This window comes from Calliphora vicina, chromosome 2 (genome assembly GCF_958450345.1).
Source record: "Calliphora vicina chromosome 2, idCalVici1.1, whole genome shotgun sequence".
Classification (NCBI taxonomy): domain Eukaryota; kingdom Metazoa; phylum Arthropoda; class Insecta; order Diptera; family Calliphoridae; genus Calliphora; species Calliphora vicina.
The window spans coordinates 110265590-110286947 of record NC_088781.1 but is presented as its reverse complement, the minus strand read 5'-3'; the positions used below and the strand labels follow the sequence as shown (position 1 = coordinate 110286947).

At 30.7% G+C, this 21358-nt stretch overlaps 1 protein-coding gene across 1 annotated transcript in view; it reads left to right on the top strand.

The window, feature by feature from the left end:
- The window catches only part of DIP-kappa (Dpr-interacting protein kappa), a 176935-nt gene that overhangs the window by 124588 nt on the left and 30989 nt on the right, over nucleotides 1-21358 (top strand). The window lies entirely within an intron of this gene.

The following is a 21358-nucleotide window of genomic DNA, read 5'->3' as shown; positions in this document are numbered from 1 at the left end:
TACTTTCAGGTCTCACAATAACACCAACATCGGCTGACAACTTTACTACAGCATCAACAGCTGATACATTTTCATTTTTCTTCACACCAGTTATCACACAATCATTTTGCACTCTCTGGTCGTTAAGAAATTTAATAGAACCTTTCAAATTATTAATCTCTGCTTTTAATGTTTTATTCTCTTTTTGAACAATTTCCAACTTTTTCTTGTTTTCTGCTACACCTTTTAGAATATCATCAAACTGTTTCGACATAAAATTCATCGTTTCATGTAAACTACTCAGCTGATCCAATTTCTTTAGTTCTGTTTTGATCGCATTTAGTTCCACAGTTAAAGAAGCACTGCTGATGTTGTTGCTGTTATTAAGGTTGTGAGTGCTACTGTTGTTATTGCAGACATGGCAAACAAATTCTTCACTTTCATTTGCCAAAAGATGATTAAACTGACGTTTGTTTAATGCAGTACAAACTACATGAAAAGTTTTGTTGCACTTATCGCAATCTATGCTTTCGTCGCTATCTTCTACTTCTAGATTGCACTGGGTACAAAACTGTTTTTTATTTATAGAACTTCTCCTGCTTGCTGGAGCCATACTTCAATATACCAATGTTCTTTATTAACTTCTTATTAGAAATCACTAGTTTTATACAAAGTAAATCAACTGTATTATTTATATTATACAAATTTAAACTTTGAAATACGGAGAGAAAAAAACTTGACGTTAACACATGGCAGGGTTGCCAACTTGAATTTTTTTATTTTATGGAAATTTTTGTATTATTTGGCCATTTAATTTAACGCTCTACTTAAAATCATATTAAAATCATAATGAAATTATAGTTTAAATTTTTGTGTAGACTAATATTTTGAACACAATATTTTTTTTCTTTTAATTGAAATTTGAAAAATCTATTTATAAAATTTCTTAATTCCATTTTGCGGAATTACATATAAAACATAATTAAATTTGTTTGCCAATTTTTGTCTAACCAATATTTTTTAAAAGAATTCAATTCTCGAATTTGGCTAAAATGTTGCACATACTCTTTTATTCTCTCACTCACACGCATATATATGCAACAATTGTGGCATTAAATTAAAATCATTTGTTGTGGGTAATAAGCGTAAAATTCTAAATTACTTTCATTTGATAAAAATATATGAGTTTGTATATCTGTATGTAGCTACATTCAGCTATATTTGTAAGAATGAGTGTTTGTATCTAAATGCAGCCAAACTTCCAGCCAACTCTTTTAAAACACATTTGGAAAGAGTTGTTAAAATAAATTATAAAATATAATTTGTTTCGTCTGTGTGTTTTTTTAAATAATCGTTATTATAATCGTAATAATGATGATTATCATTTGAGTTAAATGTACGAGCTTTATAGTTATACAAAACAATTTATTCTAGAATATTATATTGGGCTGCCATCGAATTCCAAATACCCTTCTTCTATAATCAGAATTAACATTTCGATTAGGTTTAACAAAACTATTTAACAACAGCATCGTTTTAGCACTTTACTGATTTTAGGTATTCCTATAATTCTGAAAGGGCAAGTTGAGTAGACCATTTATGTACAATAAACTTATACTCCAGCTGGTCTGAGTTTTTTTTACAGTGGGTCAAAGTTTTCATTGTTTGGATCATTATACTAAATGAAAAAATTTAAAAGTTAATGTCTGAGAGAATTCATATTATCTAAGTTATATTGTCGAATTTTATGATGACCATTTTTATGGAAGATCTTAACCTTCTAGCTCCTTTCTTGTTCCTTTCTTCGAGAAAATCAAAAAAGGTCCTTTCAAAAAGGACATTTAAGGATTACAATATTTTACAGAAAGACACCAAAGTTGTATATAAAGCTATTTAATCTTCATTAGCCAAACTGCACACCAACATAACTCTTTCAGCCACGGTTTCATGTGTATAAGCTTGAATTCAAAACAATTGCATTTTTAAAAATATAAGAAAAAATAAATAACAAAAATAAAAACAACCAACCCATTCCAATGTTTTTATGGAATGGGGTGGTTATTTTATTACCAAACAAACTAATGAATAAACATTCTTTGAATGAGTGAAATTCTCTTAGAAAAACTGCGGTTAACAATATTTTCAAATTTATATATTAATCCAAACGTGCGCCTTGGCGGCAAAGTTTTGCAAATAAATAGGGTTAGAAAAGGTGGTTAGAAAAGTGACCACTAAACCGCCAAGTGTTAAATATTGAGCCAGAAAAAATCTGAGTCAGAAAAAATACACACCGTTCCAGCCAAAACTTATCCTTTGTTAAACAAATTACTAATTTTTTAATCACGTTAGCAAATAAAACTATGTGAGAATCATTAATTTCCAAATGTTATTTCGATCAAAATGAACATTGAAAAAATTACATGAAAAAATAATTAAAATTTTTCAAAAAACTTTTGAAAGAAAAATTGGATCATGAAGAAAAAATGTCAAACAACTATCTCGAAGAGCACCAAATACTTCTCTCAGAAAAGCATTTCGTATAGTTACATGCTGATTCTTTTGTTCCCAGAGCCAAAAATAGCAAAAGATTTGAATGTTGATGGTTGCACTATTTCAAAAGTCATTAAACAATATAAGGATGACTTGAACATTGAAAGAAAAGCTGAATCATGCAAAAAATGATATTGGTAAGGCAAAAGAAGTCAAACAACTATTTCGAAGAGCACCGAACACTTCTATCAGAAAATCATTTGTTCGCAGAGCCAAAGCTAATGCTGGGTTGAAGTCGTATAAAGTTCAGAAAGTTCCAAATCGCAATGCGGTAAAAATTGTTGAAGTAAAAGAACGAGCGAAAAAATTTTATAAAAAAAATACACCTGTTGTATGATGGATAATGTAACTTACATATATACTGGCAGACTTTTCACAACTCCCGGGTCAAGATTTTTATATCCTTGTTTTTCTTGTCCCTTGAGTTTTCTTGCCCAATTTGCCCTCATGTCACAATAGAAAATGCCCTTGAGTGGTACTCAAACAATAATGTAAATTTTGTACCACGGGAGGCAAATCCACCCAACTGGCCAGAACTTCCGCCTGTGGAAAGGTATTGGGTTCTTTTAAAAAAATAATTAAGGAACACTTGAAAGATATCCCAGGACAAAATGTAACTATAAAATATTTAATCAGAGGATTTCCGTAAAAACCGGATGAATTTGTAAAATTGTTTAATAAATATATGTACATAAAATGTACATATTTTTGACAATTTTTATATTGAATATAAGTTTTTTAAAATTATAAAATTATGTAACAAAGTGTGATTATGAGGGAATGATTCATTATTTTGAATTATTATAAAGATGCGATCAATAATTCAACTAATTTTTAAAGGAAATTGAAACCAATTTTCCGTTTTTTTTTAACCCCCAGAAAAAAGATATATTCCTAGAACCACATAGTATATACATTATGAACCCTTATAAAATTCTGAGGCGATGTGAGTTGAACACAACTTAGAGGGATTTTCAACCCTCTAAGTCGTTCCCTTAAATATTTTTTTTTGAATCATAAAAGTTTGGTATTGCAAATGGTAAAAGCAATCAAGTAGGTCGAAAATGTCCCTGCGTTCATCCGTCGAAGCCGAATGATGCATTTAACTGACGGATGGATGGACAGACATAGCTAGATAGTCTATGAATTTTATAAGAACCTAGAATATATAATATACATATTAGAGAGTCCCTTAGAATTAAATTTTTTGAAATGTTGAAACGGTACCCGCTGAAAACTTTCGTAATGACCTAAAATACCACCAACAATTTTTTAGCTTGTTCTAAAAAGGGAACAAATGCATTTTTTTCAGTTTTTTTTTTTAAATGTTGCTATTAAGTAATTACTTTTGCAATTTAATTTAAAAGAATCGAAATGTGTACGTAATTGTCGTTCTAATGAGATATAAAAGACAAAAATTGGTTAAAAATGTTAATGTTATCGCTATCTCTCCATGAAAAATTCCAAATATTGAAAAATTTTACCTTTGACCCTCAAGATTTAAGGCTTAGCGTTTTCCTATTTTGGTAAAACAATCAGACTATATTTAAATTGACCTCGACTATAATATTCTAAATAGATTTTACATAAAATTAATAACAGTAATTTCCTTACTGGGCTCATTCGCTAAAATATGGCTAAGTAATTAGATTTTCTCGAAAATTTCCAAATTTTATTCTCTATTATGTTGTCAATAAATCCCCATGTGATGATCAAAAAATTCTGAAATTTTTTTAACAAAATTTTTAAAAGTTTGAAATTGGAGTTTTGAAACTGCCGTTAAAAAAAATATTTTTTTTGGTCATACCTGCGAATAGGTTAAGGGTATCATACGAAGACAAAAACGCATATACAAGTAAATATGTATATATTTTAAGTAAAAATAAGCTCTTATTTTAATATTTCTCAAAATCTGTTAATTTTGTTCATAAATGTCTTGTTCTAGTGGCCTGAGACACGTTAATGGCCTGGCGATTTTTTAATAACTTTAACATTTTTTAACCAATTTTTGTCTTTTATATCTTATTAGAACGACAATTACGTACACACTTCGATTCTTTTAATTTAAATTGCAAAAGTAATAATTTAATGGCAAAAATTTAAAAAACAACTGAAAAAATTTTCCCCTTGTAAATGCACCTCAAAACTAAATCGAAAGTCGGCACGGGTTGCCCTTCTTAGAACAATACAACCAACATTTTTTTGGTGGTATTTTAGGTCATTAAGAAAGTTTTCAGCGGGTACCGTTTCAACATTTCAAAAAATTTAATTCTAAGGGACACTCTAATACATATATTAAAAAAGGAAATTATAAACTTAACCAGCCTAACCATAAAAAAAATGTTAAAGATAATTTTTGTCTTATGGTACGTAAAAAAAGAATTTAAAATAGATCTTTTTTTACGTACCATAAGAAATGTTATAAAAAAATCTTTCAAAACTGTTTCCTACACATACAAACATTCAAATAAATGAAAATATTTTTCAATAAATTTAAAAAAAAATTAAATTTCAAAAAATTAAAAACACAAAATGTACTAAAATTTCAAAATAAAAAGTTTTTTTTAAAGTAATAAAACAACATTTGAAATTATATTTGTAATTTGTTTTATAGTACGAAATTTTAAATAATTGTCAACTTTATGGACTTAAAATCGACTTTAAGGCTTTTGTAGTTAGGCTGAACGACTGTCTGCAATGATCAAGTTTTGCTACATAATGCACCACCCATAATATTACAAAAAAAACAGAAACTAGAACATATGTATGCAAAAATATGTGAATTTATAACATACGCATAACAGGAAATTACATTTTATCATAATCAACACTCCAGCAAATACTCATGCAAGCCAAAATAACCCAATTTGCACATAGCTACGCAAACGAACACATTTTTTCCCAACATTCCAGCGGAAAAAAAATTATAGGACTTCAGTTTATAGGCCTTATAAAAGGCATACTTACACATTATAAAATATCCGATAATCATTCCACTCTGCCTGCTCTTAGAAGGTGTTCAAGAAGTCCAATAACAAGTGATTAAATGCAATACATAGCTTGTTGGCTTCTCATTTATTTCCCCCTCCTAAGTAGGCCTACCATCTGCTCATCATAAGTAGTCCTGGGCTCGAAATGACACGCCGCACAATGCTTTGTCCCCATATAACGATGGGACAAAAAAAAAAGGAGTTGTAGACAAAATTTAAGTAAAAATTCTGAATTTATACCTATTTTAAAATGCATTTTTGTTAAGTTGGGGCAAAAAGTTAGTACTAATCTTCTCACAGCCTTTTTAACAACACTATATACTAAGAAAAAACGAAATAAAAAAATGTACGATTTTATACGATTCCAACAAACTTTTGTAATTTTTAATTTTTTTTAAAAAAATTTATTTTTTGGACCGATAAAAAAATTTTAGTCGACATTTTTAATAAAAATTTTATTACTGCCGAACTTTAAGAACTCAAAAAACAAAAATTTGAACTAAATTTTACAATAATGCATTTTTGAGAATTATTTTCTTGAAGCAATTCAATTAATTTTTTTCTTAAATTTGACTGCCTTTAGCGACTCTGGTGAAGTCTGAAAGAGTTAAATAAACCAATTCCTACAAATTTATTTGAGCTGTGTTGTTAGATATCGATCAACGTATATTTTTTCATATTTGAGACCAAATCTTTTTTCATTTTTGTCTATGAGACAAAGCACCGTGAGCCGTATAAAATTGAAATGATTTTGCAATGCGCCAAGAAGACCTTGCGTCTGCATAATGAGGCCTTTAGGAAGGCCTATTGACTGCATATTTTTCCCGCTGGGGATATATGCTCACGCATACCAAAATACATACAACTACATGAAAAATCATGTAATTCTAACTTAACATTTAACTCCCACTCACTCTCTTCATTTGAAGCAGTTGCATATTGCAAAACCAAAGAAATACAATATCAGCCAAAATTATTTTTAGCCTTCAGTTTTAAAGACGAAAAAAAGCGAAACGGCGGAAATTTTAAACATATTTGTTTGGGTGTACGACTGTGTTCACATATACCTTTTACCAGTTTGGAATATAAGTATTGTTGTAGTTTTTTTTGTAGTTTTGCATATTGTACAGTGTTTAATAGTGTTTACTAAAAAATTAATGAGTACATGGCATTGAGCCATATTTTGCGCTCATATATGCACACATTCTATTCTTTATATATAGAGTTACATGTAAACTAATATATACACATTTGTGTATGTTCACTATATTTTACACTTATATGTATATGAGGAAAATCAAAAATTTTGTAGAATTGTTCAAACTGAATTCAGATGACTTGTATTTTTTGTGTGTTTCGAAATGAAACAAATCAGTGACACATAACGCTAGAGCATAGAAAAACCAACTGTGAATCATTCACCCCCTTAATTTAAAATCATTTAAAATTTGAACATTTAAAAATATTCTTTGAAACTTCATTAATAGAATATTTTGATATATATTTTTAGTTCAATTATTTAAAATTTTTGATTTCCCTCATATACTTATGTGCAATTTTATATCGTTTTATTCGCATATACATATATTTGAAATATGTGTATTACGAAACAAATGCCAGATTTACATGCAAATGCATGTTGTAATCTCTGCTTTCGTCTCCCTGTATATATAAATGTGTGCTGTTGCAGCGAAAGCATAGAAAAATAATTACGCGCGACAGTTAAATTGTTAAATGGCGTTGTTTTGTAATATCAATGACTATATTGTTAGTGTTAAGCATTTTTGTACAAATTTATTATTTAGTAGAGTTACCATGGATCTACTGAATTACAAATTTAACAAGATTTTATCGCTACCCCTGTCGTAGTAAAATAAAAAAATATGAAAGGATTTTATAAAAAAATAAATGAATATAATTAATAAATGAATTTCTTGTTTGTGATTAATTGCATACCATGCCTTTACATATCCTACGATTTTAAAAAATCTTGATACTTTTCTTAAGACATTCGCTTTCAATGATATGAAAGCAATTTATAAAATGTTAGAAGTCAGTTGTTTAGATATTCGAAAATAACTATTTACTTAACATGATCTGATACCATCCATTTGCAATACGTGAAGGTACCAAAATAACTCATGCAAAATATTGAGAATTGCATTATTACAGTTCTCCAGATATTCGATAATAAATATTTACTTTATATGGGAGGTGGCAAGTTCAGCAGATATTCAATTATAACTATTTTTTTTAAATGAAAGAAGTCAATCTCACTAAGCCGATCCCACCAAATTTCAGCCAGCATCATAAAAATAAAAGAAAGTGATTCAGACAAAGCAAGCAAACAAAGCTCGAAATTAAAATTTTCTTTGTAATGTAGGTCCTACACCCTCTGTTCCGATTTCACCCATTTTTTTCTAAACTTCGTACAGTGGTAATAATCTTAGATACTTTCAGAATTATTGTTCTCCAAATATTCTAAAATAACCAATACAATCTAGCACATTTTCAGCCAACTATGTAACTGTGGTAACGAAATTAATCCTTAAAAGTTTTACGACTTTCTCCAATACATTTTCAGACATATTACGTAAAATTATAAAAATTTTGAAGAATCTTGCAATTTTAGTTACCAAGATATTCAAAATTGACTAAGAACCTTGTATAGAAGGGCACATACGTACTGTTCCTATCCCAGCCAGTTTTAGCTAAGCTACGTATTATTTACTTTCTGCAGATATTCGAAAATACTTTGCATGGGAGCCGCCTCGACCACTAAATTAATTGTCAGCCTATGAGAGACAATATTCGGACAATGTTTAAAGTATACGTAATTATAGTTCTCAAAATATTTATATGTATATAGTGATAAGAAATTAATGTATTCAAAGTTTAAATACTTTTGCCATTATAGTTCTTCAGATATTGCCATGCCCATTTATACAATCCCGGCCATTTTGAGGCAAACAGTTCACAATAGTACTGAAGTAAATCCTGCGAAGTTTTGCGACTTTCACAATGATATTCCATAATAACTACTAATTTTGTATGGGTGGTGCCAATCCCATTTAAATTTTCAAAATAAAAAATAGTCTATTGATCGTTTTAAATATATCGGAGTATAAGGTAAAAATTTCAAGAGGTCGGACAAGTGGTTTAGCCTCCTTTAGGATACAAACAAACAAATAACAGACATATATAAATATGGATAAACACAAAATCCCTAATTTTACCCGTTTTTACCCCCCAGAAGGTAGAATTTTGAAAATATATATTTTTGTGACTATAGTGAGCAAAATTAAAAATGTTTTCTTTTTAAAAAAAATATTCAATGTTTTAAAATTAAAGGTACCCCTTTTCTCCCTTTATGGCCCATGTTGTGAAAAATAGTATAGCCTATTGACGCTTTCAAGTAATAATCAATTTATGTTCGAAATTTCAATAAAATCGGCTCAGCCGTTTAGTCTTTACTATTTAAGAGCTAAAGGATCCATTTTTTACCGGTTTAAAAAATAGAATATCTTATTGACGCTTCTCAGTAAGGATCTATCCACGTTCCAAATTTCACTAAAATAGGTTCAGCCGTTTAGGCGTGATGCTCAAATAAACCAACAAACCGACAAACAAAATTAAAAAGACATTTATATGGATTTTATTATTTTTTTTATTTTATACTATAATTAGAGATGCCAAACATGGAATCCCGTTCCCGAAAATCCCGGGGTTTTCGGGACTATTTAAATCCCGAAGCCCGGGATTTATTAATTTCAAATTCCGCGATTTTCGGTATTTTCCAAATCCCGTTTTTCATTAATAAATAGGGGTAATTGTAAATTTTGTGTGCCTTTTTCATGCATTTTGACATTCTACATGTCGGAATATCGCAAAGTGATGTTCAGAAAGTTGTTAAGCTCAACTCCTGCTACAACATAGTTAATAAAGGAAAACGGTATTTTTGGATTTACTTGAGTGGGGCTCTAGAAAATCAATTCTTCACATTTTTTGTACGTTATCTAATAAAACTCAATTTAAATCCTCTTCAAATGAAACTGATTTTATCTCAGATGAGAAGCTCGAACAAAATGAACAAATAACAATAACGAAACCAAATTATAATGTAGATTTGCAAATTGCAAATGAAATAGATCATTTTATTTCTGAAAAAACAAGAGGAAAATACTTGCAGATTTGTTATAAATATTTGCAAACGGGTTTTCGAATGTGAAAGATGGAATTTGAAAGATGTTTTATCATCAGAATATGTCGGAAACAAAATTCGTTTCAGGTATATAAGTAACTAATTTTCTCGAAATTTTTGGCGTACCACCACGTGATGGCCAATGTTGTATAAGTAATGAAAATCATTTTTTTAAGTCATTTCGAATCAAAAACATCACGCACTAACACCAATTTCTGAAATAAAACAATTTTTTTTCCTCTGAAAAAATTATATAAATAATTTCATATTTGCAAATGTGAGGGATACTTCCCTTATCTAAAAATTATCTTTTAAAAAGTATGTCCGCAGTTATTATTAAAATAAAATATATTGTATATCAAAATAATTAAAAATATTTAATGCAAAACTTGTTTGCGTTTGGTGCGTGAACTTTTTTTAACAACCGCGATAAAATAATACCGTGGTTTTTCATATTTTTTAATGATTAATGTCAATAGTTATATCCCTTACTTTATTGTTATTTCTTCTTATATAATGTACTCATGCAAGCATTTTATGCTTTTTAGTGTCTAATTAAAATTAATTGCTAAATAAAAAATTTACTTTCAATTTTAAAGACATAATTATGTACTTTTTTTCTTATAATTTTCGGGATTTTTGATTTCCCCGGGTCGGGATTTCGGGATTCTCTACCAAATTCCGAACCCCGGGATTTTCAAAAATCATTGTATTATAGTTAACATCTCTAACTATAATACAATGACAAATTATAGTCTAAGTCAATATACCAAGCAGAGTCAGAAAGACATTAAGCCCTTTGTAATGAAACATACCAGAGTGTCTGGCGGGAATAGAACCCACAACCGCCAGACTAATAGACCAGCACTCTACAAATTACATGTTTCATTTTATTCTATTTAATTTCATTTTATTCTACAAATTCCAAAAAATATTCAGATTCAACATTGATATTTATATTTAATCGATTAAGTCCTTACTAAAATCTTAGATCAACTATTGAAGCAATTTTCTCTCTAACGTAAGTTTTGATAGACAATTGTGGCATCTTAGCGGGGTTATATATCGGCCTTTATGTTTATGTAAGAGATGTTTTACAGGCGGGTTAGTGTGGCTGTGTAGTTTAAGAATGTATTTTTCATGGAGTGCCTTGAAATCATCTTCAAGTACCTATGCATATTAGCTTTTCTTATAATCTAAAGCGCAACTGTAATGGTCCTAAGAATTTTTAATGGTGAAATTGCTGACCGTTCCCAAGTTGTTTAAGTTGGTTTTAAAATGATTTTATACAGTATGACTTTAAAGTTAAGTATTAACTTTAAATGTTTACTGAATAGCCAGTAATGGCTAGAAACTTTCAGCTTTATGCGAGGTATAGTGGTTACTATTTGACGATGTCCAATAAGTCGACTATCTAAACAAGTGAATATCAAAGTATGTAACATAACCGGACAGAGGTATAATTATATTGTAGAGTAAGACAGGTTGATGTATCATGTCTACTTTTGCATCTAAGAACTGTAATAAATTTCTGGTGATTTCTCTACGTTTGTATTCTCTTTGAAAATCTGCATTAATGTTTAAAATTATTTGGTTGAAATACCATACTTAAGTGATCTGAAAATATTTTAGCTATAACCACTGGACTGCGTTTCCAGCTTTCCTTAAAGGGCTGGTTCTCGTTGCCTTCAAAAAGGTAATTTTATGAATAAACAAGAACAAAATGCGAAGGGTTTTGCTTGTATGTATCTATAAAGAAGTCGCCACTTAAAATCCGTATGGATTAAAGCGAGCATAACTTCTAAATGATACAACGTATGTTAACATTTTATACATGAAATTAATAGTAATTCATTAAGCTTTAAGAAAATACAACTTTAGGTTTATGTGTCTTTATTGCGAATAAATTGTCTAACTTTTCTTCTTATGCCTCCCATTAATAGCGGCACAACCTTTCTTTCCACTTCTACCGTTATTCCAGCATATTTATTCCACTTTGTTCTCATCAAAATCTGGTTATTTACTGTATATGCACTCTTTTTCAATTTACGTTTTACAATTGCCCAGTATATCTCGATTGGACGAAGATTTGGGCAATTTGTTTAATTGATGTGTTTTGGTATAACATCAATATTATTCTCATTATACCACTTCATAGTTGTATTTGAGTAATGTCATTGAGTAATGACAACTTTGCTGAAACTTTGTATCAGATGTGTGATGTCTTATAAATGACAGCAATCGCTTTTCCAAACTCTCTTTTTATATATAATTCTGAAAATTCTTTAAAAAACTGTCTGAAAAGCTTGATTCTTCAAACCGCAGCTGCGGTTTGCCTGCCAAATTAATATTTTTGTTCAATTTTACATATTCATATTTAAAGGCCACATAACCTCGAGCTGCCGAGACGTGCAAATTTTGACCTGATATCTGCCGAAAATCAGATTTTGGCTATCTTTTAACCCAACAAAGTCGGATTTTTTAGATATTTGTGCACAATTTTATCTCTAGGTTCATTTTCTATTGTGTATACACTTTTTAAAACTAAGTATAATGACTTGCAATTCACTGTCGAATAATGGAAGATTTGTTGTTAAAAACGTATGTAAATCTATTTCCATTTTGATAACAGGACGTTGTTATGATTACTATAGTGCGTACGGATTTTAAGTGACGACTTCTTTACCCAGAGTCTCTGATTGGAATCGAACCCGCAACCCTCAGACTGATGGTCCAGAACACTATCGTCTATTTAGTCTATCGGGGCACCCAATTGTGTTCTATCAAGCTATGAATGTAGTTTATATTTCTACTAATTTATTTTAAGTAAAGGATTATATTCAGCCTTTTAACAGCTGCAGACAGCTTCTGTTTCCCCTTTTAAAAAGAAGTTGTTCAATATCTGAATATAAAATTAGCATATTAAAATGTGTTAGTATGAAAATTCTGCCGTATGATATCTCCGTAGATATTGAATTTTAAGTATTATTTTCAAATATGTTAAAATCTATGAGATCAAGAATTTTTTTATGATTAGAAAACCAGTATGTAAGACGATACTATACATCTCTCTATCTCTGGAATTTGTATTTGGCACTATATTTACCACACGCCAAAAGACAACATCAAACTTAATCATTAAAAAGTGTGGTGGGCAAAATGTGTTTTGGGCTTAGTTATAAAACTCCAGCAATTAGTTAATTCAAGATAATTTTGAGACCCGTAACATTACGATTGATTAATCCCACATCGCATTCATTTGGCATTCATTTCGCTCATGTCTGTAACTTATCATCAGAAAGACTGCCGATATCCAAGCAATGAAGTACGTACATCTCTTTGAACTAGATAATGAGATATAATATGGAAATTATCCTCATCACCTTACTATTCTGACAACTCTTTCAAGGTGATAACCAACCTAAGCCATATCAACTTTGTGATTGTGTTAGAAAGTTTACTTCCTATATTATCTGGACAAGCTTACTGGTGCACTGATTTCACGTGAACAGAACTTTGATATGCCACATATGATATCTGTGTCCTCGTCGGACATCATAGCGCTTCTTTTCGCCAGGTCATCTACAGCACAGTTGCCTATTTTGTCCCTATATCCACATTCCCAAAATTGTATGTACTGGTGTCGAATGTCTCGGCTTTTCATAGAGGAATTTACAAATATTCCCATCTGATATTCTAAGTCAGTGGAACTATTTATAGCACCCATATTGGGTCCTAAAGGTCATTCTTATCTCAAATTCTTGGATGCCGCCATCTCTCACAAATCGATATCCACTTTTTGAGTAGTATACATATGTAGAATTCAGAACAACATATTCAATTCAGTGAAAACGTTACATCCTCCGCTAACGAGAATTTTAATAGCTTCATTTGACATTTTGGTAAAAGATCGCTGTAACGATCGGTGTAAATATAATGATGATCATAAATTAATATCTAAAATAGGAATTAATGCAACCAGCATCAGCATTAGGTCAGAATTTTTTAATACCATTATATCAAGTTGATAAACAAATTAAACAGGGCTTTCATATGCTTTCTCGATTACTTAGCTTCATGAATTTGACGAACTGTATTCGAAATTTCAAAACAATCCTACCATCAGTCAATCCTTTGGCAACCCTTTGGTTTACCCACTACTTATGTTACACACTGTACCATATATTTTACACAGTCTACACACAAAACAATAAACAGGTCTATTGCTACTAGTAACTATAGCCAGCGGGAAAAATATACAGTAAAGAGGCATTTCTAAAGGCCTCATTTCCCTGCTGTTAAAGAGCTTAGAGAAGGTCTACTATGTGGACTGCAAGCAATTTATTGTTGTAAATTTGTAAACAGAGTTAATCAAAGAGATAGAGAGTATTTTATTTTTTGATGTAGACTATTTGCACTTAATCACTTGTTATTAGAAAGGGGCTTCATAGGGCTTCTTAAACACCTTCTAAGAGCAGTCAGAGTGGCGTGAGTATCGGATCTTTTAGAAGGCCTACAAACTGAAGTCCTATCATATTTTTCCCTCAGGGATAGTATATCTATGCATGTATTTTGTGTGCACATTACCAATTTAAGCCCAGCCGCAATTGCATCCATTATTATTATTACATAATTAAATGTAATACAATTCTTTTGCTATCATTATTATAATCAGTAAAAATAAAAACGAACAAAAACTTAAAACCAATTGCAAAATACAACAAAACAAATTAAAACTCGTAAATGGGAAAATTTGTCTATAATAATTTTCATATTATTTTATTTAACAAATGCATTTACATTATTTTGTATACTCATGATATACGTTTTATTTGTGGTGTTGGTTTTTTCTCTCCATTTTTTTTTTTTTTTTGGTATTAAGGAGTGAGATCGAAAAATTCTTAACATACATATATGTTTATAAAAAAGAAACCACTAAACTTACAGCTTTAATTTTTTTTTTATTTGATTGAAATTATTATTACAATTTACAAAAAAAATTATTTTTATAGTTTTAATCACTAGTGATGAAATTTTGAACCTTTTTCGGAAACCCTTCCATTAACGTTTTTATAGTGCTTTCTGTCACTTTGCTCGAACATGTAGTCCATCTCCGTTTAAAATCTACCACACTTTTGGACACCTTTTTTGTACTCTTCAATTCTCTTTTAACAAGAGCCCAATATCTCTCCACTGGCCTTAGCTCCGGGCAGTTTGGAGGATTTGCCTCTCTTGGTACAAATACCACATTATTGTTCTTGTACCACTCAAGGGCTTGTTTGCCATAGTGACAGGATGCCAAGTCAGGCCAAAAATAAGTGGACACATTATGAAGTCTTATGAATGGAAGCAGCCTTTTTTGTAAACATTCCTTGATGTAAATTTCGGTATTTATAGAGCCCGTTGTAACAAATGAGTGGCTTCTTTTGCCGCAACTGCATATTGCTTGCCATACCAAGAACTTTCTGGGAAATTTTGTCTGCTTTTGGGTCCTAAACTTTTCTTCAACATTCCCTCGAGCATCAGCAACATAAAATTTTTGACCTGGAAGTTGCGAAAAATCTGCCAGAACATACGTTTCGTCATCCATTATGCAGCAAGAATATTTTTTTATAAAACTTGACTTCAATTTCCGTGCTCTGTTTTTGGCCTCTAAATTTTTAGTAGCGTTCCTGTCAGGAACTTTTTGAGCCTTGTATGTTTTTAAACCTGCATTAGCTTTAACTTTTCGTACCAAATAGTCCGAGCACTGAGCTAACCGGGCTGCTTTCCTACCGGATGTGTTGGGAGCTCTTTTGAAAATGCGTTCTATTTTTTTGGCTTTAGAAACATCATGTGGACCATTCCTTCTACCTGAACCAGGTTTTCTATCAACTGACAAGTTCTCCCGGTACTGTTTAATAACATTGGAAACAGTTTGACGGCAGACCTTTGTATGCTTGGCCAACTTTTTGTAAGACCAAGTTGGGTTTTGTTGAAAATATTTAATAATTTCAGTACGCACTTTTTTCTGGTCACTCATTTTAATCAGATTAACAAAAAAATTAATATAATTGACATTACACATAATAACTGACATGTTTTTCAAAGGTAACTTGATCAAAAAAAAATTCAAATAATACTTGGGTTAAAAAATGTAATGAAAAACGTGTGTTAAGAATTTTTCGATCTCACTCCTTAAGCCAATGCCAATAATCAAATTATTTTTTCTTTTAAACTAACACAAACGCACCCATAAACGAAATGTTTAAATATGCTTAAATAATTTTCATAAATGGCTTTCCATTGGTCTATGAAATTTATAATTTTAAAATGATTTTCATTTAAGCTGGTATTATAATATTTTTGGGCAAAATAAAAGAAAATAATTATGAGCAAAACTTAATATGTTTGGTTGCATTTTTTTTTTTTGTTGCTAGATTTTGCAAATTGTTGGGTATTTGTTTATAATTTGAAATTATCTAAAATAATAAATGGCTAAAATTTTTATTTTTTGTTGTAATTTATTCCACTTGGGTAATGAGGGTCAAGGATGGATGGTATCTATAGTCGACTGTAATCAACTATGGATAAAGTCGAGTCAAGTCAGCACAAAATATACTCGACTCTAATCAATTTGAAAATGGTTTCGAATACTGAGAACTCTGGGTAGTCAAATCTAGATAGTACTTTTACTATACGACGTAGTCTTTACTATAATATACAGTCTTTCCTCCAAGTCGTAGTATTTACTACAAGACGTAGTGTCTACCATAGGACGTATTATCTATATATGTATATAAAAATGAAATGGTCCATGTATGTAATCGCATCATGTGAGAACGGCTGCAGCGATCTAACTGATTTTTTTTGTATTCGATTCGAAATTTTCAGGAGATGGTTTGTAAAGAAAAAAAATTCAAAAATTCGGACACTTTAATTTTTAATATATTGCTTTTTTCACTTCTCACCTTTCTTAACAAGAGACATTTTTGGAGAAACTTGAAGAACTAACATTAGTAAATAGCTATATAAGATGTAGTCCATTACTATAAGACATAGTCTTTACTTTAAGACTTAGTATTCACTACAAGACATATTCTTTACTATAAGACGTAGTCTTTACTATAAGGTGCAGTCTTTACTATAACACGTAGTTTTTACTGTAAGACGTAGTCTTTACTATAAGTCTTATTTTTTACTATAAGGCGTAGTCTTCACTATAAGACGTTGTCTTTACTATAAGACGTAGTCTTTACTATAAGACGTAGTCTTTACTATAAGACGTAGTCTTTACTATAATAAGTAGTCTTTACTATAAGACGTAGTCTTTACTTTAAGACGTAGTCTTTACTATAAGACGTAGTCTTTACTATAAGACGTAGTCTTTACTATAATAAGTAGTCTTTACTATAAGGCGTAGTCTTTACTTTAAGACGTAGTCTTTATTATAAGTCGTAGTCTTTACTATAAGACGTAGTCTTTACTAGAAGACGTAGTCTTTACTAGAAGACGTAGTCTTTACTAGAAGGCGTAGTCCTTACTACAAGACGTAGTATTTACTATAAGACGTAGTCTTTACTATTAGACGTAGTCTTTACTATAATAAGTAGTCTTTACTATAAGACGTAGTCTTTACTATAAGACGTAGTCTTTACTAAAAGACGTAGTCTTTACTAGAAGACGTAGTCTTTACTAGAAGGCGTAGTCCTTACTACAAGACGTAGTATTTACTATAAGACGTAGTCTTTACTATTAGACGTAGTCTTTACTATAATAAGTAGTCTTTACTATAAGACGTAGTCTTTACTATAAGACGTAGTCTTTACTAAAAGACGTAGTCTTTACTAAAAGACGTAGTATTTACTATAAGACGTAGTATTTACTATAACACGTAGTCTTTACTGTAACACGCAGTCTTTACTATTGTATAAGACGTAGTATATATTATAAGACGTAGTCTTTAACAAAACAACAAAATTTTAATTTCCATACACAGAGAAAACAGATTCGTGATAGCAACCGAATTTGCTGCCAATCGAATGATTCTATCTTAGTGACCGAATTTTACAATTGTGGCTACAATATTTTGGAAGGGTTAACTAAAGTTTGGTTGCCTCAACTGAAATTCTTCTTTATCAACTGACTTTCTCTTGTTAGAACTGAAAAATTCCATGTGTGCAACCGAATCATTCGATTGGCAACAAATTCGGTTGCTATCACGAATCTGTTTTCTCTGTGTATAGCCAGACGTATGATGGATATTTCTGATTGATTTTTTTTATAAATTTTCATAAACTGTTTAATTTGACAGCAATTAAGAAGAACTAGCTGGCAACTTATTAATAACACTACAAAAAATCAATGACTTTACGACAAATTTTCATTTAAAATTCTGAAAAAAAATAATTTTGGAAAACTTTTGTTTCTTTGTACTTTTGGAAACTTCCTAAGATTAAATGTCTTAACTGCTAATATGCTGGTATTCGTTGCTAGCTAATATGCAAATCCAACAATTTCAAAACTAATGACAATATAAACTGACTAGCTATATGCATTGCAAGACATTATAATAATGTGTAATTTATACAGAGAAATGTTTTAAGATTTCCTTCCAATTTCAATCAAATAGGAAGATTTCTATATTTTTATTGGGGCGTATGATTGATGTTAATTATTGATTTGTTCACAAAAATTATCATAATTTATATGTTAGTTAATATTTATCATAAGAAGCCTGTGTCGCCTTAAGCCATCTTAAGATAGAGCTACTGTAGTCTAACACTAGACAGAGTTATTTTTTATAGAGTCGACAGAAGTCAACTTTAGATGGAGACGGCTGTAGTCAACTCTAGATATAGTCGATACATATTAACTCTAAAAAGAGTCAGCTCTATACAAATCTAGATAGAGGCGACGCTATTCAGCTCTTGACAGTACTATATTCAAATATTTCAATACATTAAAAACATCATAACAAAATCAATATTAACCTAATTTGTATCTGCAATATTTAAAAAAGCACATTTAATCTCAATAGTTTAATTTGCTGTGTTTTTAAATATATAAAAATTAATTAAATTTTTAATTAAACTTGTTTTCTATTTTTGGATTTAATGTGTCCGAAAAAAACTTCTCTCAACAATACACACATACTTATTATAATAATTTTTTACCCAACTTTTATTATTTATATTTAAAATTTTTGTTGTTCTTTATAGCAATTTTTTTCATTTTATATAATTTGTTTATTTTCATGTATTTTTTGGATAATAATTGTATTTTTGCGTTTTTTTTCTCAGTTTCTTTTCCCATTTTTAAATGTATTTATATCAGACTGTATATATATATGGTTTTCCTTCATTGAATGTATGTGCAAGAGAGCATTTTTGTTTATGCACTAATACTGATTAATGGTAAAACTTTTCTAATTTGTTGTATGCGAACAAGTACAAATTTTCAACAACAATTAAGAACATGAATTGGAAAATTTTTCAGGCACCATACAACAGCACACTGTTTGTATAAATTAGTGTCGACACTTTAAGTTTCATTCAATTAAAATAAAAATTCCAGGAAAAAAAGAAATTAAAGAATTATACAAAAAAAATTAAAAACTTTTGTTAAATTTATTGTATGTGATTTTATTTGTACAAGATAACAGTTGAAATTTAAATGGAAATAAAAATTTGTCATTTAAAAATAAAAAGTTGTTGAAATCCTTTAAAAAAGTTAGAAAGCTATACAATTTAACAAACAGGATAGAAATTGTTAATAAAAAGTCACTACTTCCTTACACCAACTTTAGTTAGAGTCGATTGTAGACAACTCCAGATAGAGTCGACTGTATATCGATTTCACTCTAATCAACTATATATAGACTAGACTTCAGTCAACTTTGGAAACAGTCTATTCCAGTCTGATCTAGATATTGTCGATTCCATTTAACATTAGTTACAGTCGACTCCAGTTAAATCTAGATAGAGTCAACTCCAGTCACCTCTAGATAGAGTCGAATCTAGTCGACTAAAGACAACACAATATATAGTTGACTGTAGTTACTTTTAGATAGTTCCAACTCTAGTCAACTCTTAATAGATTTGACTCCATTCAACTCTAGATAAAGTCGTCTCTAGTCAAATCTAGATACTGTCGACTTCAGTCAAGGTTACATAGAGTCGACTCCAGTCAAATCTAGATAGAGTCAACTCCAGTCACCTCTAGAGAGACTTGACTGCAATCAGCACTAGATAGAGTCAGCTCCATTCAACTCTAGATAGAGTCAGCTCTAGATTAAGTCGACTTTAGTCAACATTAGTTACAGTCGACTCCAGTTAAATCCAGATAGAGTCAATTCCAGTCACCTCTATATGGAGTCGACTCCAGTCACCTCTAGATAGAGTCGAATCTAGTCCACCCCAGACAACACCAAATAGAGTTTACTGAAGTCAATTTTAGATAGATGAGACTCAAGTCAACTTTTGATAGATTTGACTCCATTCAACTCTAGATAAAGTCGTCTCTATTCGACTCTAGACAAAGTCGTCTCCGGTCAACATTAGATAGAGTCGACATCAGTAAAGGTTAGACAGAGTCGACTTTAGTCAGCTCTAGATAGAGTCGACTCTAGTGGACTCCAGACAACTCAAGATAGAGCTGACTGTAGTCAATTTTAGATAGTTCCGCCTCTAGTAAACTCTTAATAGATTTGATTCGATTCAACTCTAGATAAAGTTGTCTTCAGTCAAATCTAGATACAATGAACTCAAGATAGAGTCAACTTAATTCAACCCTAAATAAAATCGACTCCAGTCAATTGTAGATAGAATCCATTCCAGTCAACTGTGGATAGAGTCAACTCCAGTTACATTTAGATAGAGTCGACTCCAGTCACCTCTAGATAGATTCGACTCCAGTAATCTTTAGATAGAGTCCAATCTAATCGACAGACAACCCAAGATAGAGTTGAGTGTAGTCAATTTTAGATAGTTCCAACTCTAGTTAACTTTAGATAGAATTGACTCCATTCAACTCTAGATAAAGTTGCCTCCATTCAACTCTAGATAGCGTCGATTTAAGTCAAGTTTAGATAGCGTCACCTCCAGTCAATTCTAGATAGAGTCAATTCCAATCAACTCCAGATAGAGTCGACATTAGTCAACCCTAGATAAAATCGACTCCAGCCAACTCTAGATATAGTCGACTCCAGTCTACTCTAGTTAAAGTTGAATCAAGTCAACTCTATATAGGGTCGAATCCAGTTAACTCTAGATAGAGTAGACTCCAGGTAACTCTAGATGGAGTCGACTGCAGTCAACTCTAGATAGAGTCGACTCCAGTCAACTCTTGATAGATGCGCCTCCCCAAAACTGCAGATAGAGTCGACTATAGTTAACTCTACTTAGATAGAGTCAACTGTAGACAACTCTAGTTATTTTTGAATATAGTCAACTCTTGATAGAACAAATCAATGACTTTACGACAAATTCTACTCTAGATAAAGTTGTCTCCAGTCAACTGTAGTCAACTCTAGTTATTTTCGAATATAGTCAACTCTTGATTGAAACGAGTGTGAGTCGAGTCTAGTCATCTCTAGATAAATTTTACGAGAGTCAAATATATTTGCTCAAAATCTGCAAAAACTGTTTAACGTTGCGTA